The 24,156-nt window shown below is 40.3% G+C and overlaps 1 protein-coding gene across 10 annotated transcripts in view; it reads left to right on the plus strand.

The window, feature by feature from the left end:
* The first annotated feature begins 653 nt into the window (after positions 1 to 653).
* The window catches only part of HUWE1 (HECT, UBA and WWE domain containing E3 ubiquitin protein ligase 1), a 160,459-nt gene continuing 136,956 nt past the window's right edge, over positions 654 to 24,156 (plus strand). For 4 of the 10 annotated variants that reach the window (XM_012471721.3, XM_012471729.3, XM_012471730.3 and 1 more), the window contains exons 1-2: positions 2,942 to 3,150; positions 7,262 to 7,399. The gene's annotated coding sequence lies outside the window, so the exon portion shown is untranslated. Of the gene's footprint in view, positions 754 to 789; positions 858 to 2,901; positions 2,921 to 2,940; positions 3,151 to 3,634; positions 3,656 to 7,261; positions 7,400 to 24,156 lie in introns of those variants that run through there. The other 6 variants (XM_012471732.3, XM_021671549.2, XM_064364329.1 and 3 more) reach the window with 5 other exon arrangements.

Raw genomic sequence — 24,156 nt, forward strand, 5'->3', positions numbered from 1 at the left:
CACCCTTCGCTCCGGGTCCAGGCTTGCCGTCTTGCCCCCCACCTCCCCATTCTTCACAAGGCATCTAGCGAGGTCGTTAATTTTTAAAGGTAAATCAGATCAAATCATGTTCCCTTCCGCGGCTTCCAACGAGTCTCGAATCAAATCCCAATTCTTAGCGACCCTATCATCCTCTATGGTTACGTTTACTGGGCCTTGGGTAGCTCAGGCGCGGTCCCCTGCAAGGGACCCGATTTCACCGCGGAGGGAGGGCCCTCCCGAGGGTCAGGGGCGGGGCTTCGCGTGCGGTGGGTGGAGCCCCAAATCGAGTTTGAGCTGAGCCGGAGCCGGGAGGTTTTCGACTGAGGGCGAGCGAGGGGAGCAGGTCTGGAATAGGGCTGAAGCAGGGCCGCGGACCCCGCACGCTCCTGCGGGCCCCGCGTAGCCATTGCGGCCGAGGTGAGCGTCTATCCCTGGGCTGGCGGGGGAGCTGTGTTCGCGCGGCCGTCCTCGGCTTCTCGCCGGGGACAGTGGCGGTGGGGGGGAGTTCCCACGGGACCCTGCGCGGAGGCGCGGAGGTGGCGGCCTTGGGGAACCTGCGGGAAAGGCAGCTAGAGGGGCTGGGCGGCCTGCCCCAACCCTCCCTGAACCCCGCCTCCTCTCCCCTCCCCCAGGCCTCGGCCGGCGCCAGCGGAGAGCTAAGCCGCATCTTCTGGGGCAGCCGGGCAGCGGCCGGCGGCGCGGCGAGAGAGCGGCCGACAGAGGGGATGCGAGGTACCGGCATTAGCCATGGCCCAGTGGCCCTAAAGAGGGAGTAGAGGCCGGGCTTTCAGCGTTTCTTACTGGTTCGTGGAAGGCGGCCTCAGAGGAGAGGGAAGGTGAGGGGCGGGCGGACAGGCTTCGCGGGTAACTACTAGGCGTTGCATGTATATGTTTTGGTATCTAAATGGTACTACACACACACTCGTACACACATTCATTTCGACTAATTGCTTGTTTAAAAACCTAAGAATATGTCTTGTAGATCTTCTTATATCCGGGAATCCAAATTTATGTCGGGTTTTAAACAGCTGCATTGTATGATTGTACTACAGTTTATTTAACCATTTCCCGATTGATATACATTAGCTTGTTTCTCTGTTGGGGGAGGGAGGGGACTATTACAAGCAATGCCATAATGAATGGATTTGTGTATATGTATCATGCACATGTATGAGTATTTCTGTAGGAGAAATTCTTAGAAGAGTAATCGCTTGGTCAAGGTGTATATGCATTTTGAATTTTGATAGATTTGTCCAAATTGCCTTCGAAAAAGCCTCTACTAATTTACTCTTCAATGTTGTGCGAGAATGCCTATTTTTCCAGTTGCGCCAACGCGTATTATCAATCTTTGTAATTTTAGCCAATTTAAAAGGCAAAAAATCGTATGTCATTGTTTTCATTTGCATTTCCCTGATTACTGGTGAAATTGATCATATTTTTGTTTGTCCGATTACAAAAGTAAATAGGCAAATTATCAATAGATAGGCAGTTTTCCTATCTATAAGCAATAAGCATTTTGAAATTTTAATAATTAAAAAAACCTGTTCGCAATAGCAAGAGAAACGAATAAAAATACCTGGAAGTAAACTATAAAACTTTATTGACGAATACAATAAAAGAACGTCTGCATAAAAGGAGAAGGAATACTATGCTTCTGAATAAGAAGGCTCAATATTGTAGTGATGTCCATTTTTCCTATATTGGTTTATACAGTTGATACAATTTCAATAAATATACCAAGTTTTTTGGAACTTAATATGATTCTAAAGTTCATCCGGGAAAAAAAATGGCTAAGAATAACTGAAAAAAACATTTTAAAACGTTAAGTAAAGATGGGGGTATTTGTACTACTGGCTATTAAAATGTACTCTAAAGTAACTATTTAAATTAGAATGGACAGAACAATGCGTTAGAATGGAAAAGTCCACAAATCGAGCCAGATTGGATCCCAAGATTTATTGGAGAAACATTGTTGGCTAGACGTGGAAAAACTGCCATATTAAAAGCGTCAGGCATTTCCCCCCATCCCCGAAGCTTGAATTTTCCTTTGAGGGCAGACTCCTTTGTTTGGAGAAAACCACTTTATTGGATCTTTTTAGTTATGCCAAGGTAAAGCTTCAGTAGTTAAAATTGGTGGCTTTGGAACTGGAACTAATGATATGGCCTTTAGTTAGATAAAGATGGATTCAGGTTAGCCTGCAGTGCGGCGAGGGAAGGAGTCTGGATAACATAGGTTTAATTTTTTTTTTTCCTATCTAATGGGCAAAAAATGTTATGTCATTGTTTGCATTTGCATTTGCGTGCTTATTGTGAGATTGAACGTCTTTTAAATGTTAGTCCAGGACAGTATGTTATTCCTGGAGGCAGGTAACAATGGGGGACTCTTTGCTCCCCTTCCAGAATGGAGTTTGGCTAATTGGTACAGCCCTGCCCGGAAGCGTGAGAATAAACAGGTTGACTTTTTAAATTTTCTTCAAGCACTAGGCTCTAGACACCTAGATCGGGGGCGGAGGCAGTTTTCAGGACATGGCCGAGATTTGGCGCTGAGCTGTGTCATCGCGAGGTTTGGCAGCCAGCTCCGCAGTGGGTCGGAAACCTCGTGGTAGGTTAGATCCCTGCAGGACGGGAGGTTCCTCCCTTCCCCCGAAAAACTCCCAGTCATTTTCATGAAGCCCCGCCTTTCTCCTTTTTAGGAGCGTGCACCAGGTCTCGCGGTATCTCATGTTTCCTAAAGGCGAGGCGCGGGCGGCATCCTGCGGTGAATTAAGAAGGTCTCGCCGAGGCTAAAGCGTAATATCGCGATAGTTCTCAGCGCATGCGGGAGCCGGCCATGGTAGAGTCGCTCCGCCCCTCGTTCCTTCGTTAGATTGTGCGTCATTTGCTTTTCGCTTGGCGTAGGGTAAAGCTACTTCGTCTTTGGTGGGAGGGAGGAGGGGTCTGGAAAGGGCTGGGCTCAGGCTTTTCCCGTCCGGTAGAGGTTCTCGCGGGATCGGTAGAGGCGGCGGTGCCTCGACTACTGACTGCAGTGGCCGCGGAGGCGGCAAGGTCTTCGGCTCGTGCCGTTCTAAGCTGGAGAATTCTCGAGGGAGCGGGGTTACGTCCTCGTGGGATTCGTTGGCGGTGGCGGAGGTAGCTTGGCGGTGGGGGGCGGGTAGTGACTAGGGTCGGTCCGCCTGCTGTTAAGATGGCGGCGGACGCTGATGGCTTTTCGGTCAGGACCCAGCACAGAGGTGTTGGCTCTCCGCCTTTATAACGCCTCTAAGGTACCTGGCGTTAAGGAGCTGACGATTGGTGAAACGCTGGAGGGGCCGGTAAACCAGACCTGAGGTGAAAGCAACCTCGTTTCTAGTCCGTTGAGGCGACACCATTTCCCGGGCCTCGGCCGCGTGCGGGCCCGCCTTTGCCCCACCGATCGGTCAACGCCTCCGTTGTTGCCGCCGCAGTGGGCGGATTGGGAAGGGTGAGAGGGGAGTCTGGAGTTCGCTGGGGAGTGGGGTTGGTGTTAACTTAAATTGAACGGTGGGAAAGAGGGAAGCAACCAACAACGACTGTTATTTCCCCCTACTTTTCTGCCGGCCAGCCTCGGTTCTCAGCACCTCCGACGACCCGGATGAATACCCTGATTTTTCTCGAGGTGGGGTCATCTTCGCCAACTCCCGCGGTTTTAGAGCTAAGGCTTAGGGGTTAAGCAGCAGTGTCTGCGTACTCCTCATCCTCTGCCCCTTCCAATTCTGTCGTCCTATCTAATCTTCATCTACTTGGATAGTTGGCTCGTATTTAAGGGAGGGGGGAGTCAATGCTTTTCCCTGTCACTCCTTCCCCAGTCCTAAATTCGAGCTTAGTCTGAGTTCCCTAGCCCGCCCTGTCTCCCTCTTCCATTGGTCCCCTTGGCGCAGATGTTGAATCTAGAGCCTATCCTGTTGCCTGCATTTACTCCATCTTTGTGGATGGAGCCATAGTAGCCTTCCATTTCCTCAAGTCTTCGTGTTTGTTTGAGTCTGATCCGGATTTCTTAGCTCTGCATGCTGCGAAACCACTGTTAAGCGAAACTATGAATGGGTCAGTGGTTGGATATTGCCGTTTAAGTGGCCTTTTCGTTCAGGGCCATTAGCCTTCCCTTCCTCATTCCTCCCCCTCAGAAGGCTGTAGAGGACAACTCTCCAGTAAACGCGCTTTCTGTCTTCCATCCCTCTTATATTTCCCCTGCAAGCCTCAGAGCCTTGCTCTGAGTTTCTGGAGCCTCTTGGTCTGTGGACATCTATTTACACCTCTTACCTGCCTCTCATTTCTTAATCTTTCTGTCCCCCACTCCCCTTCTCCTTTTCCAGGAGCTGAATCCCCTAGAAGGAAGATATTCTCCTGTGAGGCTTCACTACATTTTACCCCTTCCATGTACTAGAAAACAGCGTTGATTGTCCTGCCCCTCAATCTGCCCTGTTGTTTATTTCCTCTTCCCCCCATGCCACCGTTACTATCGGCAGTTAATTCCCGATCATTTGTTTCTCCTTTGTAGATTACATGTTCAGCATTGTTTTCTTTTAGCCTTAGTGTTGCATAGATTGAGGAGACACCAACATTCCCCGGTCATAGGCGGAGGCCTGGTATGGTGGAAATAATAGTGTGTGTTTTGGGTTCACATTGAACCTTGTGACCTTGGGCAAATTTTCAGATTCTCAGTTCATCTATATATATATTATATATATATAAATAAATAAATATAATGTTGATAGTTGTGCTTACATTAAAGGGTTGTTGCTAGAATTAGTAAAAAACAACAACAAAAAATGTCAACTGTCTCATGGTAGGCATGCAATAAGTTAGGATTACTTACTTTTTGGTGTAAGAATACATTGGTAGGCCGGGCGTGCCTAGCACTGTGGGAGGCCAAGGCGGGCCGATCACCTGAGGTCGGGAGGTTGAGACCAGCCTGACCAACACGAAGAAACCCCTTCTCTACTAAAAATACAAAATTAGCCGGGCATAGTGGCCCATGCCTGTAATCCCAGCTACTCAGGAGGCTGAGGCAGGAGAATGGCTTGAACCTAACCTGGGAGGCAGAGGTCGCGGGGAGCTGAGATGGCCCCTTACACTCCAGCCTGGGCAACAAGAGTGAAACTCTGTCTTTTAAATACATTGGTAGATGTACTTGTGTCATATGCTGGTTTTTATGACCTGGGAAAGAATAAGAGATTTTTGTTGCTTTAATTATACATTCGTGGCATATTTCTAGGCCAGATCTATAACTTTTATAAATTTTTTCCTCCTCATAGGCCAAACTTTTTATCTCCAATGGTTCATGATGTTTGAACATGATTCCCACTCTTCGTTTCCTTCTAATGGTCTAGCAATTTCAGTGCCTAATCACTGTCCTGGAATGACCACCAGCCATAATATTCCTGTCCAGAACCACACCCAAGTGTTCTACCTTTTGGAAGGGGTGCCTCATGCGTTGCCTACTCATTTCTTCCACTCCTTCAAAAGCAGTCTGTCCCGTCATTCACTCTACAAAAGTAATTTGGTGCCATGCATTTCACAATGGTAAAAGGAACTTCTGTTAGCTAATTTTCAAGTGTTCATGCTGCTTTCCCCCACCCTCATTTGTTTGGTCCCTCAGATCACTGTGGGGATCTGCTATTTGGCATCTTCTTACCTGAGTAAGATAATTCCTATCTGAGAGAGAAAGATTATTTGGAATACCAAGCTTGTTTTCTATGGTGAATTACTGCCGGCTCTTAAATACACTACTTCCTGTTGTGTTATTGCCATTTTATATTTTTTAATGTACTTATTCAACAGAAGTGACTATATTTGACTTGGAGAAGGTTTTCCTTACTGTTTTGTTTTTTCTTTTTTTTGAGACGGAGTCTCGTTCTGTCACCAGGCTGGAGTGCAGTGGGGTGATCTCAGCTCACTGCAACCTCTGCCTTTAGGGTTCAAGCGATTCTCCTGCCTCAGCCTCCTGAGTAGCTGGGACCACAGGCATGCACCACCACGCCTGGCTAATTTTGTATTTTTAGTATAGATGGGGTTTCTTCTTGTTGGTCAGGCTGGTCTCAACCTCCTGACCTCGGGTGATCCACCCACTTCAGCCTCCCAAAGTGTTGAGATTACAGGGGTGAGCCACCGTGCTTGTCCCTAGCTAAATTTTGTATTTTTAGTAGAGACAGGGTTTCACCACGTTGGCCAGGATGATCTCGATCTTCTGACCTCGTGATCCGCCTGTGCCACTCAACCTCCCAAAGTTCTGGGATTACAGGCTTCCTTACTGTTAATATATTGATTAGACCAATATTAAAGTGTAACATTTACAGGTTTTTTTGTTTTTTACTAATTCTAGCAACAACCCTTTAATATAAGCACAACTGTCCCCATTATTTTACTTGACTGGGTGATGGGAGTTGAAGTAGAAACATGGTGGTGAAAAGTTTACTAGGATTTAAAATTTACAGGAGGTAACCATCCCACAATTAACTCTAGGTAGACTTTAGTTTTGAAATTCAGAGTCTGCTTTATTTAATTTGAAGTGCTTTGTAGGTAATAAAATATTTTCCGATTTTCATTGGAGGGCAGGAGATCACTTTCTGTTTTGAGATTTTGCATTGGTTCATTTTACAGTGGGTTAAGCAGTGATCACAAATTTACTAAACATCAATTTCAATTTGACCCTTATCATTGAGCATTAGAGTAAATCTGGGAATGATAATCTAGGTGTGACCTAGAAGTTTAATTTATTCTAGGTAGATGTCTGAGAAGAGAGGAAAGAGTGGCAATACCAAATAAAAACTTTGTCTAAGGTTCAATGGCAAAGTTCAACCTGAGTTGCCAGGATGTTTATTGTTTGTCTCCCAGTATGGCCAAAAAGCATATATGAAGGTGAAGAATAATTTTTATATGTACAGTTTTTTTCCCACAAATAATAAAACATATATCCTTAGTGTTTATATTGAGGGTATAAAATTGTCTATAAAATAAAGTGTCTTCTATAATTTCATTTGGGTTAAGAACTGAGTTGTTTTCAGCAATGTTGTCAAAGCATTAGAAGTATTACAGTTGGTTCTGAATTCTTGAGTTACTTCTCTAAACAGGTCCTAAAAAATGCAAATAGGTATGTAAGGACTATTGCTTTAGAAATAATAACTGGTTATGTTTGAACATTAATAGAATGGTTAACCCTCCTCACACACCCTTATAAATGTGTTGTATATCTCACTCCTCTCTCCCCCCACTTTTTTTTTTGTAGATCTTCCAGTAGCCTGACCTGAGTGGATTAGTGATCCAGAGAAACCAGCAGACCAACTTGGTCAGGAAGGTTCTCGAAGCTGTTGGAGCGGTGTGGAGAATTTCCCACCAGGATGAGTATGATTGGCTGTGATTTTAGGTTAGTTTTTGTAAATCTCTGTGGGTAGTATTTGTATTTTACTTCCTGGAATGGAGATAGTAGGGGTGGCTATATTTCCATTCTATGATTGAGCTACTTTGGTTTCTTCCATTCTTGGGATCTGATGTGGTACTGGTTGCTTCTTTTGTTAAAGTGGAGGTCATTACCGAATTAAAGAGATTTGTTAAAATGAATGATACCTGTACATGATTTTTTAAATCATCCTAGGCTTCGTTCAAAAAGTTGCAAGACAGTGTGTCTAACCAATTCTTTTTAAAGAGTTAGGAAAAATTTCAAACATGCAAAAATTGGATAGTATAATAATTCCCCCACTTACCCATCACCAGCTTTAATAGTTTCAACTTGCACATTCTATTTCATCTATACTTCTTTTTTTTAAATTATTTTAAATTGAGATGGGTTTCGCTGTGTTGCTCAGGCTGGTCACAAACTTCTGGGCCCAAGCAATCCTTCCACTTCCCCAAGTGTTGAGATTACAGGCATGAGCTACCATGCCCAGCCTGTTTCATCTATACTTCTAACCACTGCCCCTCAGTAGATTATTTTGAAATAAATCCCTACTGTCATATTTATTTGTGAAATACTTGTTTGTATTTCTAAAAGGCAAGGGCTCTTTAAATACAAGATCAAAACTGTTACCACAACTGAAAAAATTTAATAGGTTTTTTAAAAATATCAAATGTAAAATACTCAGATTTCTCTGATTTTTCAGCTTTTTTTTTAAAAAACAGTTTGTTTGAATCAGGATCCTGAGAAAGCACATTTATTGCAAAGCATTGATTATAGCCCTTAAATCTATTTTAATCTGCAGGTTCCGTCTCTTGTTTTTTTTTCTTTCAATATATTTGTTGAAGAAGTTGTCCTATAGTTTCCTCCCCACCCCTCCCCCGCATATTTGGGGATTACAGCCCAGTAGTGGTGTCTAACCCATTCTTGCTAAATTAAAGACCCTGGAGGGCCTATTATAATTGAACAATGGCTGTAATCTCCAGTATCCCAGTTGGAGTTGATAGTGCTGTCCTAGGCACTATCCTAAATAACTAGTCATGGATTATTCCTTTTTCTGTGGCAGAGTCTGATTTGATACCTGACTTCAGTTCCATGTCTTGGCCCTGCTTACTGCTCCACATGAAAAGTAGGCCTCCTGGTGGAAGAAGCTAATGTTTCCTAGATAATGACCTGATTGTGCCTTTGGGGTTTTTCATGCATGGTTTCAATTTCCTTAGGTGATTTAGTTATTTTTATACTACCTTATAATGTTGCTTTTTATTCTTTTGATGTTAGTATCTCAGCTGCTCTGACCCATAACTTCTAAGCCATTAAGACCTAATTATGAGTTCCTGGCTGTCATATAGTTCTTGAAATGGCAATACTGAAACAGTTTTTGAGAGCTTCTACTTACATCCTGATTTTCAGCTATTAGTTTTTCACAACCTTAGTTTACCTACTATGATTTTTTTCATTTCATTTGAAATTGATGTTTCCTCAGCACAAGTCCTTTAAAGTGTTCATTTCTTACCTTGTGCAGCATTACCCATTCTGGGATCTACCTCTGTGTCCCTTCCATGGCCAAAACCTGAGAATGGATATTGGACACATTAGGCTCTAGCCGGCCTTTGACTTAGGCACAAACGGGGGCAGAACAAGGCCACACTTGTGCCTGCCTTTAAAATGAGAGTAATTTCAAGGGGCAGAGAGGGTAGAAGTAATCATAAATGAAAGTTATTTGAAGTATTTAGATGAAATATGATTTTGAATCAACCAAGTGCTATGGATCATGAATTCAGACCTTTCAATTCTTTGTTCATGAATGGAGAAATGAATCACTGGTTGAAAATCGAGTAAATATTAAGTGATTTCTTGGGAGTTGCAGTTAATTCATGAATTCAACAAAAATAATTTGGGGCATATTGGATATAGTGATTAGATACTTAGGCCTGAGTTTTCTTTAGTTAGGAAGTTTGGATGAAATCACTTAAATCTAATCCTGAGTTTGTGAAACTAGGATAACTGTAAATTGTTGGTAGAGTTTTTTTTTTGCACACCATAGGCATTCCAATATTTGAGTTTTCCCCACAATTCTTAGCTTTATATTTACAATGGAAATGCTGTTGGTGTGTTTTTTTTTCTATTGTGTGTTTTCAACCATGAATTCAAAGAATTAGTGAAATGCCAAACTTAGTTGCTTTGAAAATATTTGCCCTTCACATTAAGATTAATTTATCTGTTAATTGTTTTGTAGTTGTAACCATATTAGGCTGCTTTACAATGATCTCACTATAAGGTTGATATTCATAATTACTTGGGGTTTTGGTGTTTTGCTGTATTATGTATTCTTTGTTTCCTTAATGACTGGTTACTAGATGTTTATATATGTTAGTGTCAGGGATAATTCAACTTTTAAGTCGTTGGATGTGTCATAGGTGTTAAGTTGTTAAAACTTTATGTACTTGTTGACCAGCTTGGTCTTCTGGTTATAGAAATCCTTTCAGGTGGTGAAGAAGTGGCTCTCTATGAGTAAAACAACTGTAGATTTTGTTTGGGCTGTTATCCTGAGCATTTTCAACTTTTAAGTTCTCTTTAAAAGTTTTTAATCATTTGGCTTTAAAAATTACAATTGTGGCATAGAATGATCCCATAATGTGTTTTTACAGAAAGTTGGAATTTGTTTTAATTTATTATGAATGTACCATTACGTGGAGATTGGGATTGTAGATCTGATTCATTCTGGATTGCTGATCGAATTAGATGAATGTCAAAATTCTTTCAACTCTGAGATTCTGATTGTATAATCTTACATATTGAAAGAAAGCAGTTTTTCCTTTCAGTAGTCATTAAGTAAATGGTGACTAAAAGGGAGATAAATTATTCTGGAATTATCTTTCACTATAGCCATTTAGATTTAAAAGATCGGTGAGTCTGATGATACTGTCATGAATTTATGTACCACCTTTAGCACAACCCAGGTTTTGGGTCTTTATGATTAGATACCAGAGATAATTGCTCCAGAAGTGCCTGGGTATATTACATTTGGTGGCTGTTTATGTTTTCGAATGATTTTGTAAGACTACTTTGATGGGTACATTATTTGCTATAATTATTTTCTTATATGCTTGTCTATTTTATAGTGAGGCATATTTCTCCTGGTCTTTGCTCCCCACCCCCCACTATTCTTTATTACGGCATTCTGACAACTGAGTTCTTATAGGTGGAAAAGCCTTTCAGCACAGCGATTAAGAACATGGACTCTGGAGCTAGATTCGCAGAGTTCAAATTCTGACTCCCATTTCTTACCAGGTGTGTCATGTTGTGCAAATTATTTAACTGCTTTGTGCCACATAGTTCTTCATCTGTAAAATGATGATTATACTTCCTGCCTTATAGAATTCTGGAGAAGTTTAGCTGAGTTAATGCATATAAAGTACTTAGAACAATGATTCTGAAACTTTAGGGAACATCAGAATCACCTAGAGGGCTTTCTAAAACAGGTTGCTGGTCCCCATTCCCAGAGTTTCTGATTCTGTAGATATAGGAGGGGGCCCCAGGTTTTGCATTTCTGACAAGTTCCCAGGTGATACTTGTCTATTTCCTGCAAACTGCCAGCTGGATCTAGAGGCTTGATAAATTTCAGGTTCATTCCCTTTGGCAAGTATATTGGCAGGGTGTGTTCATTCACAACATTCATTATGTTATGATGACTTAAATTTTTTGGATCCATTAATTTGTTAGGGGCTACAAAATGGTGATGTTCTAATGTTATCATTTGGTTTTCATCTATTAACTGGAATAATTTTATGTTTCCCCTCATCTTTTATTTGGTTACTCAGCAGTATATATGGGAAGAGCAGGTAAATACTCAATTTTTTTAAACGTGGCTTTCAAGATGATGAATTGGTTTCTTGTCATCTTCAAAAGGTTACACATATAAGTGTATATATAACTATGTATTCATAGATGTAAACGTTTGATGGGTTTCAGTACATTGCAATTCTGACTCTTAGTGAAGTTCAAATTGTCCCACTTGTGGCTAGTGGTACTCTCTTAAAGTTGGCTCCTGATTCTTACTGACATTCTCTCTAGTAGTCTTTGATAGCTTCCTTGCTATCTGGTATGTCAAGATGTTTCCAGGCTCATTCTTGTGCATTTCTGCCCCAGACCTGGAATCAGCAAATGGAATTAAGATAAAAGGTGAAGTCAAAAGAAATTCTGTCTTTGCCAAGGGTAGCTTGGAACTTTCTATCAAGTTCCACTTTTCTCTTTCCACTTAACCTCCCTAACCTGCCTCTTCATTCTTCTCTACATTTTTATTAGAGTTTGGGTGGAAAGTTTGGAGAAGCCTTGATAGTCATAGAAAGATCATGGAGCCCAGGCAGTTCCGGATTTGGGGCCTGGCCACTTACTAGGTCTGTTGGTTTGGGCAAGTTAATCTTATCAGTTATCATCTGGGGAAATACCTTATTTATATGGTTGTTGGAAGTAAAGAGAAAATGTAAGGTGTTAGTGCATGGTAGGTGATTACTAGATGGTAATTTATTTAATGTACTATTTCACTTAACTCCTTCAACAGCTCAGAGGTGGGCAGTCAGGTGGTGAAAATAATGGCCATTTTGCAAAAATGTGTCTGGACCCTTTAGGTCTGTGTGGGATCATCAGTGGTGAGGAGGGATGGGATTTGTTCTTGAGTTATTTTGGGTCTGAGACTTTGGCCAGTGATAACCGAATGTTCCACAGAGTAGTTTTTCACTTTGGAACTCCTTGGGAGTCACATTTGTACCCTCTGAGGGGTCTTACCAGTTCCATGATGTGTATTACATTGGTTACCTTGATCTCTCTCCATCTATACAGGCCTCTACTAGTCATGATTCTTCTGTTCAAGGTTCTGTTGTAACCTTAGTAACCTATAATGAGTCTTCCTAATAGTCATCAGTATCACCACTGTTAACACACTTGAGCAGCACCATACATGATGGGTCAGCAAACAGGTAAATCTTATTTTTTTTTAAGCATTATACATAATATCTAAAGTATAGTATGTGGCATGTCGTAAGTGCTGCTCAGTAAGTGGAAGTCATTGTTCAGTTTTTAGTTTAATATATCTTGTCTCTTTTACATAACATTTACTGAGTGTTGCTAAGCATAAGGAGTAAGGAACATAAAATGAGACTTGGTCTCTGCCCTTGAGAAACTCACAGTCGAATTAAGAACTGTGAGATTATGTTTAAAGTTCCTTAGTCTTTTCTTTTGTGTCATCATTTCTTCTCCTTGCACTGTTTATGCATGATATAGCCTGTCCATTGTTTCTCATAGATTTCCTAATTCTGTGTGCCTCCCCAGCCTTTGAGACTGCTAATATGTGAGAAAGCCTACAGTTGTCTTCTACAATACAGGATAACATCAAGAAAAGCCTTTGGGCCAATATTGGATTTCACAGTGGCACGTGCAGTTGACATTACAATACTAGTTTATGGTCTTTAGATGGGCATATACACCTGGGTTCCAGCCTCTTTCCTGTTCCTTTATTTTTTTTAATTTTTTTAATTTTTTGAGACGGAGTTTCACTCTTGTTACCCAGGCTGGAGTGCAATGGCGCGATCTCGGCTCACCGCAACCTCCGCCTCCTGGGTTCAGGCAATTCTCCTGCCTCAGCCTCCTGAGTAGCCGGGATTACAGGCACGCGCCACCATGCCCAGCTAATTTTCTGTATTTTTAGTAGAGATGGGGTTTCACCATGTTGACCAGGATGGTCTCGATCTCTTGACCTCGTGATCCACCTGCCTCGGCCTCCCAAAGTGCTGGGATTACAGGCGTGAGCCACCACGCCCGGCTTCCTGTTCCTTTAAACTGCCTTCCTTCCATCTTCTTTCCTCACCTCTACCCAACCCTTAACTTACTTAGTACATAAAAATAGAGGCTCCCATACCCAGGAAGTGATCAAGTATGTAAAGAAACAGCTGTACTTCACATAAACAAGGATTTGAGTGGGCCTAGGGTATATCACTAAATTTCCATTCTTACCTATAAAATAGTAATCAGAAAGCCTATTTCAAAAGGTTGCTGTGAACATTAAAGCGAGATGATGGTTTTTTTGAGATGTAGTCTCACTCCGGTCGCACAGGCTGTAGTGTAGTGGCGTGATCTCTCCTCACTGCAACCTCCACCTCCTGGGTTCGAGCTATTCTTCAGCCTCTCGAGTAGCTGAGATTACAGGCGTGTGCCACCACACCTGGCTAATTTTTGTATTTTTGGTAGAGACAGGGTTTTGCCATGTTGGCCAGGCTGGTCTCGAACTCCTGACAGCAGGTGATCCACCCGCCTCGGCCTCCCAAAGTGCTAGGATTACAGGCGTGAGCCACCGTGCCCAGCTGAGATGATGTATTTTTAAATGTTTAAATTATAGAGTATAAAGATAAGGTCATTATAATTTATGTAGAATACTTAGTAGCTATGTTACTTGGGGCAAATAACTTCACTGAGCCAGTTTCCTCATCCTTTAAATGAGAATGGTGATATTCATTTAACAAATATTTACTGAGGATGTATTCATTGCAGCTACATCCTGGGAATACAAAGATAAGTGACTGGAGAATGTAGGACAGCATGGTCTACGGGAAGGAGACTTGCAAATCACACACAAAGGGATCAGTATGGTAATAGGAGGAAGGAACAAAATGTGCTATAGCAGTTTACAAGAAGGCATCAGAAAATGTCACAGAGTTTAGTTAGGGTTAAGCAAGATAAATGAAAAGTACTTCATGAATTCAGAAATGCTATACAAATGAAGTTAGTTAAATGTATCCCAAATGAATCAGTAGTCTCAACCATTATTTCACTTCTTCACAAGACGTATTCTTTAGATGCATTTATTTCTTTGAGCTAGATATTATGACCTCTTTAAGGGTGTTATGTATTCCTGTAGTAGAGTATCCTGAAAGTAATGCTTTTGTCTAAAAGGATTTTTTTTTTGTCCATTTTACCATCATTTTCTAGTTTTTAATCACTGAATTAGTTCAGGAAAAACTAGAAAATGTGTGCATATTTGGGGAGGGGATATTCATAATTCTACCACAATGTTTAGTCACTGTTAACATTTTGGTTGATTCACATCTCAAGAGTAGTATTTAAAGAATAAGAAAAGACAGTCCAGTAGAAAATTTTAAGGACAGGCATTTCCCAGAATAGGAGACTAAAAATGTTCACTATCAAGTAAAGATACTCAAACTAATAATCCAAAATGCAAATTTAAATAAGGTCTTTTTTAGTCATTACGTTGGTAAAAAAAATACTTTGATAATATCAAGTCATGGCAAAATGTTTAAGGAAGAGTCTGGCCTTATAAAACTGCCTACAAGTGGTGTAAATTGATACAGCTATTTTGGAGGTAGTTTTGGCAAGCTGCAAGGTAGTACATACTATATGATGCTATTTATGTTTAAAAAAAATAACAGAAACAAGTTTATTTGGGAGGAGGGATCATGGGGAACTTTACCTTTTTCTGTAATGTGTGCATTTCTACTTCTGAAATATTTAAAATAGACTGAGAAGTACAGAGACTAATACAACAAAAATCCCTATCCCTACCCCTGCTCCAGAATTGATTATTTTTAACATTTATTTTTATCTTACATTTTTTTGTAGGGTGGGGAGTAACACAAGTTGAGTGTCCCTAATCCAAAATTCAAAATGCCCCAAAATGAGTGCCAACATGATGCTACCAGTGGGAAATTCTACACCTAAGTACTTAATACTTTGTTTCATGAGCAGAATTATTAAAAATATTATATAGGGTACAACAAACTTTATTTGGATGATGGCTACACTAAATGTCCAGACTTCACTGCTACACAATATATTCATGTAACAAAAGTGCCCTTGTACCACCTAAATTTATACAAGAAATTGTATAAAATTACCTTCAGGCTGTGTGTATAAGGTGTGTATGGAACATGAATGAATTTTGTTTTTAAACTTGAATCCCATCCTCAAGATGTCTCATGATGTTTAGGCAGTTATTCCAGAATCTGAAATCTTGCTGTATTTCAAGCACTGGGTAGGAGATACTTAGCCTGTATAGGTAAACAGGAAATACTTTTTTAATACCCAGCATTCCCTTCCCCCCTACAATCAGTACAATGAATTGCTTGAATTTTTATACTGTGAGAATGGTACGAATTATGAACGTAAGTAAAAATTCAAAACCTATGTGGTAGCCACACAGAAACCTGTTAATAAATAATACTAAATTTGTGTAGTATTTTAGCGTTTGTAAAATCATTTAGTAAGAGTGCTTTGGAAATGGAACTTTTTGTTTGCTCTTTTTCTTTTAACTCTTGTTTGAAAACATTTCCCTGAATTTGTTTTTAAATAATCGTCTTCATGAGTATAGAATTAAATATGCCTTTATTGTTGAAAAGTACAGATAAACATACAAATCTCCCCTAACCCCAAACTCACAGATAAAATACTCTTAACAGTTTGGTATGTAGTATCTTCTTCTAAGGCTTTTCTTTACTCCTGTGTAGCCACATTGCATATTTTTTTCAGAAATACACTTTCTAAAATGTAATTAACTACCTCCCTTCCAGGTTTCATTTTGTATTAAAAATTTCAAACAAAAATGCTGAAAAAAATAGCACAGTGAGCATCTGTATACCATCAGCTAGATCCAACAATTAAATATTTGCCATATTAGATTTATATGTATAGATGTGTGTTTAATTTTTCTGAACATTAGAAGTAAGGGTGACATTTTATCCTTAAATCCTTCAGCTACATGTCTTAAGAATAACATCTTGGCCCCATGCAGTGGCTGACGCCTGTAATCCCAACACTTTGGGAGGCCAAAGTGGGGTGGATTGTTTGAGGTCAGGAGTTCAAGACCATCCTGGCCAACATGGTGAAACCCCACCTCTACTAAAAATACAAAAATTAGCTGGGTGTGGTGGCTCCTGTATGTAGTCCCAACTACATGGGAGGCTGAAGCAGGAGAATCACTTGAACCCAGGAGGCGGAGGTTGCAGTGAGCTGAGATCATGCCACTGCACTCCAGCGTGGGCGACAGAGCAAGACTCCGTCTCAAAAAAAAACAGAAAAGAATAAGGACATCTTTTACAAAACCGCAATACCATTATCACACCTAGAGAGTTTGTTATTTTTCTTGACATTATCTTGTATCCAGTTCATATTCAGATTTCATCAGTTGTCCCCAAACTGTCTTTTTTCAAGCTGTTTTCTCCAAACTAGGGTAGAAATGGTATTTTTAAATTTGCTCTTCCCACGTATTGACCATTGTTCCATGTCTCGGTCATTATGTATACTTCTGTGGCATTTTTAATGGCTACGCTGTATTCTGTTGTATGCAGAATGTATTTAACCAGTTGGCTGTGTTCACACCTTTAAGTCCCAGTTTCTCATGATTTTAAGTAATGCTTCCTAGCATACAGGTAATTCAGCATTGGGTAAATAAGTGTCAAGTGAAAGAAAGAAGCATAGGTATATCCTAATAGATAAATATTTATGACATCCATATTTAATATTTTTAATTTTTTCTTTTTTTTGAGACGGAGTCTTGCTCTGTTGCCAGGCTGGAGCACAGTGGCACAGTCTTGGCTCACTGCAACGTCCGCCTCCCGGGCTTAAGCGATTCTTCTGCCTCAGCCTCCCAAGTAGCTAGGACTACAGGTGCATGTCAAATGCCTGGCTAATTTTTGTATTTTTAGTATAGATGGGATTTCACCATGTTGGCCAGGATGGTCTCGATCTTTTGACCTGCTTCGGCCTCCCAAAGTGCTGGGATTACAGGCGTGAGCCACCGCGCCCGGCAATTTTTTATTTTCATAGGTTTTTGGGGAACAGGTGATACTTGGTTATGTGAGTAAGTTCTTTAGTGGTGATTTGTGAGATTTTGGTGCACCCATCACCCGAGAGATACACACTGAACCCAATTTGTAGTCTTTTATCCCTCACCACTTCCCCACCCTTTCCCCGAGTCCCCAAAGTTCATTGTATGACATCCATATTTATATCCTTAAGAAATTTCTACAGCTGGAATGCAAAAATGGAAGGCTTTTGGTACTCATTACCAAATTGGCCTTTAGAAAGACTAACCTTGCATTTTTCACTGTGATATGTTAAGTATATGATCCATCATGATTTATAATATTACAGCACATCAGGATAAGCCTTGATAAATCAGAGAAGTATAAATCTGGATATAGCCAGTATCATTATTATAGATGGCTCACTCCACACACACATATATGTTTCATTTATCTGTATCTGCTGTCATATTTTTTCAGGGGCTAGTTTGATTCCTCTACCCTGGATGGCTTTGCAGTTTGTTGACCCAATCTGGAGTCCAGGTCCCTGCTCCTTAAATTTCTTTAAATATCTTGGTGAGAACTGCCTTAGAGGGAAGTTTAGTCTGGAGAGATGCAGACTTCACTAGAAAACAAGTTTTTACATAGAGAATTTTGGGTTTTTGCTTTTAAAAAGTAAAGACAGGCTGCTTTTATGGGTGAATTCAAATCTCTTCCTCTAGCAAACAAATTGCCAGCAATTTTAAAAGGGTAGTCTTCATGTCCAGCAGAAAAGTTGGATGATACTGTGTTTCATATTATCCATATCAAACTCCTTATTTTATAGGCAGGCTCAGTTGTAGGAATAATGACATATCCATGGTAATATGGCTGGATAGTGGTGAAATTGAGCATCAAATCCAGGTTACCTACTCCAGTGTTGTTTTCACTATATCTTTCCTTAAAACTGAACTTAATCTCTATTTCTAAATGTGGCATCCGGTGTCATCCATAGAAATACAAAATAAGTGGCCGTCTTCCTATAAAAAAGTTACTCCCCAAATAGAATTTTAGAGTAGAAAGTTAACATGAGAAAGGCAAAAAACTCAGTTTCTTTGCCCTTTTGACCATAGTTAATACTTTCTGACATGAGATAATGTCATGGAGCAATTTGATTTGGCTGTGTGTTTTCAGGCATGTATGGATGTTATAAATCAGTAGATGGGATTGAAATTTCTTGCTTGTAGAACTTTTTCAAATTAAAGGGTTTAGTTTGGTTTGGTTTTTGAGATGGAGTTTTGCTCTTGTCACCCAGCTGGAGTGCAATGGCGTGATCTTGGCTCACTGCAACCTCCGCCTCCTGGGTTCAGGCGATTCTCCTGCCTCAGCCTCCTGAGTAGCTGGGATTACAGGCGCATGCCACCCACGCCTGGCTAATTTTTGTATTTTTAGTACAGATGGGGTTTCACCATGTTGGCCAGGTTGGTCTCGAGCTGCCGACCTCAAGTGATCCACCCGCCTCACCTCTGCCTCCCAAAGTATTGGGATTACAGGCATGAGCCACTGCACCTGGCCTAAAGGGGTGTTTTCTAAGTTCATCTTACTTTCCCTTCCTTTTCAACTGTTTTAAACTATAAATGTAACGTTTGCAGTTTTTAAAAAGACTGAAAATAAATAATACAGGGATGTTTTCTAAGTCCATCTTACTTTCCTTTACAACTGTTTTAAACTATAAATGTAACGTTTGCAATTTTTAATTAAAAAGACTGAAAATAAATAAATGATAGTTTACACCTTTTAGCATTTATAGACTATGTTATCCATCTAGGTACTGTGCATATTTTTATGTTAGAACATACCGACTCCATTCTTTTTAATGGCTGCATTGCACTCCACAGTTTGAATCTATTCTAATATATTTATCATTCCTTATTGTTGAGTCTTGCAGATAGAATTGCTGCTGGGTTAAGGGGTGGGGATGGTACCAATGTAACTGTTTGACAGATACTGCCAAAATGATCCTCAAAAAGGCTCTATTGGCCGGGCACGGTGTCTCACACCTGTAATCCCAGCACTTTGGGAGGCTGAGGCAGGCAGATCACCTGAGGTCGGGAGTTCAAGACCAGCCTGAACAACATGGAGAAACCCCGTCTCTACTAAAAAAATACAAAATTAGCCGGGCGTGGTGGCACATGCCTGTAATCCCAGTCACTCGGGAGGCTGAGGCAGGAGAATCACTTTAACCTGGGAGGCTGAGGTTGCAGTGAGCCGAGATCATCCCATTGCACTCCAGCGTAGGCAACAAGAGTGAAACTCCGTCTAAAAAAAAAAAAAAAAAGACTATTGAATTGACATTCCCACCAGCAGTGAGCAGTGTCTGTGAGTGTCCTCTTCTCTGTCTCTAACCTTTTTAATTTAGCCAGTCTGATGAGTGAGACGTGCCACCTTGCTTTAGCTTTTTTCTTTTTTAACCTGCTAGTTAGAATGGGCAAATGTTTATATCCTCTGCAGATTGCAAGTTCATGGTCTTTTAATTGGTTTTCAGTTGGATTATTTGTCCTACTCAGTTTGGGGAGTTCTTGGTGTGTTAGAAATAGTAACCCTTTCTCTGTCCTATGCAAATATTTTCTGTTTATGATTTGGAATTTTTATGTAGTCAAATCTCATTTTTTTTTCTTTGTTTGTTGTGTGTCTGTCTTAGAAGGCTTTTTTCTCTGCCAAGATTACAAGACTATTTCCCTGCATTATCTTCTGATACTTTTATAGTTTGCCTTTTTATGCTTAAGTAATGGTGTGAAGTAGGTGTGTGCTTTTATTTTCGTCTAAATGGTTGGCCAGTAGCTCCTGTTTTCCTTTCTGGCAGAGACTATTTGATCTTTAAAAATATTCTCAGCTTAAAAGTAAATTATTTGCAGAAGTGTAGTTTTTTTTAAACACTTAGGAATTTGTGGCAAGTTGAAAACTAGCTTGGTTGCTTTTAGCTGTTTAGTTTTTGAAAATAATTCAGATTGTTCATGTTTAATATTTAACATTTGTCTTGGACTAAAGGCAAAGTTATTATAGATAGTGCTTTAAGGGATCTTATTTATTGTATTTCCATTTTACTTTATGTTTGAGGCCCAGAATGTCTTAAGGTCATAAAGCCAGTTGGTGGCTGAGAACTAGAGTACCTTTGCATACTTCTCTGTTATTTTCAACAAGCATCTTTTGTGTAATAGATATGTTTTAAAGCAGTAGATTGTTCACAGTTGTTTGGTCTATTTAAGAACATTTGAAATGACTATGTGCCAGACTGTGTGGGGTGCTATTAAATTTACTCTTAACAGCCATATGTTTTTTTATTTTATTTTTTATGAGATGGGGTTTCACCATGTTGGCCAGGCTGGTCTTGGAACTCCTGAGCTCGGATGATCTGCTCACCTTGGCCTTCCAAAGAGCTGGGATTATAGGCATGAGCCACCACACCCAGCGGACAGCTTGTTGTTGTTTTTTTTTGTTTTGTTTTGTTTGTTTTTAATATGTTGGGACACCTTTGTTTTACATCTTTCTTACCAGCGAACTGATTTGGTCCTTGTAACAAACCTGTGAAGTTGGAATTCTTTTCAACATCCTGGAAAGAGTTTGCTGCCAGGTTGATAATTGCTATAAATAACTTACTCTTTTAAACCATGTAAAAGAATCTTTGTCTTCATTCTTTCCAAATTTATTTGAACCAGCTCAAAATAGTTGAGATCCAGTTAAAATTTTTAATTAAGTGGTATGGCCTACACATTATTTAGTAGACAGTTTACTCTTTGGAGAACTATGTAATTTGAGAATGAATCTGGAGCCTCCCAATTTCATTGTCATCAAAGTAGAGTTTAAATTGTTGGTTAATGTCGGCACTAATGGCTAACAGTCTGGAGTTTAGTATATACTGTATGTTCTTCATATACAGGTAATGTGTAGAAAGATTGAGAAGGCCAACTCTTTTGCATTTGATCAGATCTGTATATATTTCTATCTTATCAATCTGTAGAGTACCTAGCATAAGGTTGCTGTCCTTAGGTTAATCTAGAGCAAATAGAACAAATAACAGTATGGCTTATTCTTTGCTGGGCACGATTGACGTGTTTATTTTACAGAGGCGACTGGACTCAGAGATGTATGGCAACTTATCTAAGATCATATACCTAGTAAATGGAATTTAAGCCCAGGTCTGTCTGTTTCCCAGGCCTTTCTATTATGCTGTTACCTTTTTTTTTTGAGACAGAGTCTCGCTCTGTTGCCCAGGCTGGCATGCAATGGTGCGATCTCGGCTCACTGCAATCTTCGCCTCCTGGGTTTGAATGATTCTCCTGCCTCAGCCTCCCAAGTATAGCTGGGATTACAGGCGTGTGCTACCACGCCTGGCTAATTTTTGTATTTTTGGTAGAGACGGGGTTTCACCAAGTTGGTTAGGCTGGTCTTGAACTCCTGACCTTGTGATCCGCCCGCCTCACCCTCCCAAAGTGCTGGCATTACAGGTGTGAGCCACTGCACCTGGCCTGCCTCTACCTTTTTAAAAAAAAAAATCCACATGTGTTGAAGCAAATAAATACATTACTGAGGTCTCGCCTCCTCCCTCCATATAGATGGATCTTTTTGCAGACTATATTAAGGCATGTAAAACGTAGCTTTTATTTAGGAATATACTTGATTCAGCCTTTTTATACAAAGTTTATGATTTTTCTACCTTTATAATACAGGACAAGAGGATTTTGTCCAAGAATACAGAATTCTTCCTTATATAGGGAGTGTTTTTGGTTTTATTTTGTTTTTTTTGAGATGGAGTCTTGCTCTGTTGCCAGGCTAGAGTGCAGTGGTGCGATTTTGGCTCACTGCAACCTTTTCCTCTGGAGTTCAAGCTGTTCTCCTGCCTCAGCTTCCCAAGTAGCTGGGATTACAGGCATGCGCCACCACGCCTGGGTAATTTTTGTATTTTTAGTAGAGATGGGGTTTCACCATGTTGGCCAGGATAGTCTCAATCTCCTGACCTTGTGATCCGCCCACCTTGGCCTCCCAAAGTGCTAGGATTACAGGTGTGAACCACTGCTCCCAGCCAGGGTGGTTTGATCTTTGGAGCTGCTGCCTGTTTCTCTGTAAACCCAGGGACATGAGAGAATTGGAGCTGAATAGAGCAAAAGGGGTGGAATTCTGTTTCTTTGGTATCCGGTACCACCTTTATTGCATTTGATAGTAGCCTATCATGGGGCTTTGGGAAAAAATACCTGCACCTGGGTTTCATAAATTAAAGGGAAATACAAGGGAAAACGTTGTTACTAAGCAGACAGTGTCTTACCTTTCTCTAGGGCATTGGTTCCTAATGTTCTTCAGGTCATGGATCCTTTTAAGAAGCCAATGAAAGCTGTTGACCATCTTCCCAGAAAAAGATGTAAAATTTTCTATAGAATTTCAGGGGTTTTGTGCTGGTCATCCTTCAGTATAGGAAGAGGAAATCTAAAGATTTCTCTACACTTGTTTTTCTGTATATGTCATTAAGATGTCTAAGTTGCTATGTTGTTTGTTCTTGTATTAGTACAGATGTCCCCGACTTAACAATGCTTAGGATTTTTTTCCTTTACGATGGTGCGAAAGCAAAATGCGTTAAGTAGAAAGCATATTTGAGTACCCACATAACCATTTTGTTTTCCACTTTCAGTACAATATTCAGTAAGTTACATGAGATATTTAACATTTATTATAAAACAGACTTTGTGTTAGATGATTTTGCCCAACTGTAGGCTCTAATGTAAATATTGCAAGCATGAGGTAGGCTAGACTATGATGTTCTGTAGATTAGGTACAGTAAGTGCATTTTTAACTTAAAGATATTTCCAGTTTACAGTGGGTTTATTGGGACATAATCCCATCATATGTTGAAGAAGCATCCGTATGTATTTTTCTAGATTTATTTCTCTACACCGTGGTCAAAAGGGTAAGTTTGGCTAATTGTGTCACTTTTGCTTAGAGATACTCTGGATTATGCAAATTTGATAGTTTATCTTATGTACTGTGTTGATCTTGTAATTGGTTGTTTTCAGCCTTTGAGTATGAGGAAGTTGTAATTCTCTTTTTTTGTGTATTGACTTTGTTGCCTTAATATTACCATTGCTTTTAATCTACTTTATTTCTGATTTTTTTTCTTATTTTCTACATTTCTGTACACCTGGCTGTCTCATAGTATTCATCTCAGTGCTGTGCCTATAGTATGTTATATTTGTTGAATGGAAAGTTGAAGGTTAAATGCATCTAAATTGGCCCCAATACGTTAGTTTCAAAACACCTGCCAAAAAAAAAAGAATCTAAATTGATTTTTTTCAGTTGAAAATTTCACCAAGAGTTTAATGTGACTTGGATTTTTTAGTTTTGTCAAGCATTTACTGAATAGTTATTCGTTCATTTATTAGTTTGCTATTAATAAATGACAGTTCATATTGCTGGTATGGGAATGCAAAGATAAATATGACACAGTCCCACCTTTTTTTTTTTTTTGAGACGGAGTCTAACTCTGTTCCTCAGGCTGGAGTGCAGTGGCGCAATCCTGGCTCACTGCAACCTCTGCCTCCCGGGTTCAATGAATTCTCTGCCTCAGCCTCCTGAGTAGCTGAGATTACAGGTGCCCACCACCATGCCTGGCTAATTTTTGTATTTTTATTAGAAACGAGGTTTCACCGTCTTGGGCAGGCTGGTCTTGAACTCCTGCCCTTGTAATCCACCCACCTTGACCTCCCAAAGTGTTGGGATTACAAGCATCAGCCACTGCGCCCGACCTGACACAGTCCCACTCTTGCAGAACTCAGTTTAGTGGGGAGACTGTCAGGTAAGTAAAGAGGTGTGCTAACTGAGGATCAATATGCAGAATATAGTTGGGGCTAAAGCATGTGGGAAGCCGAGGGAAATATTATGTAATACAGCACTAGT

The sequence above is a fragment of the Aotus nancymaae genome, unplaced genomic scaffold (assembly GCF_030222135.1).
Source record: "Aotus nancymaae isolate 86718 unplaced genomic scaffold, 86718_ANA_hifiasm-v0.15.2.pri h1tg000058l, whole genome shotgun sequence".
NCBI classification, from domain to species: domain Eukaryota; kingdom Metazoa; phylum Chordata; class Mammalia; order Primates; family Aotidae; genus Aotus; species Aotus nancymaae.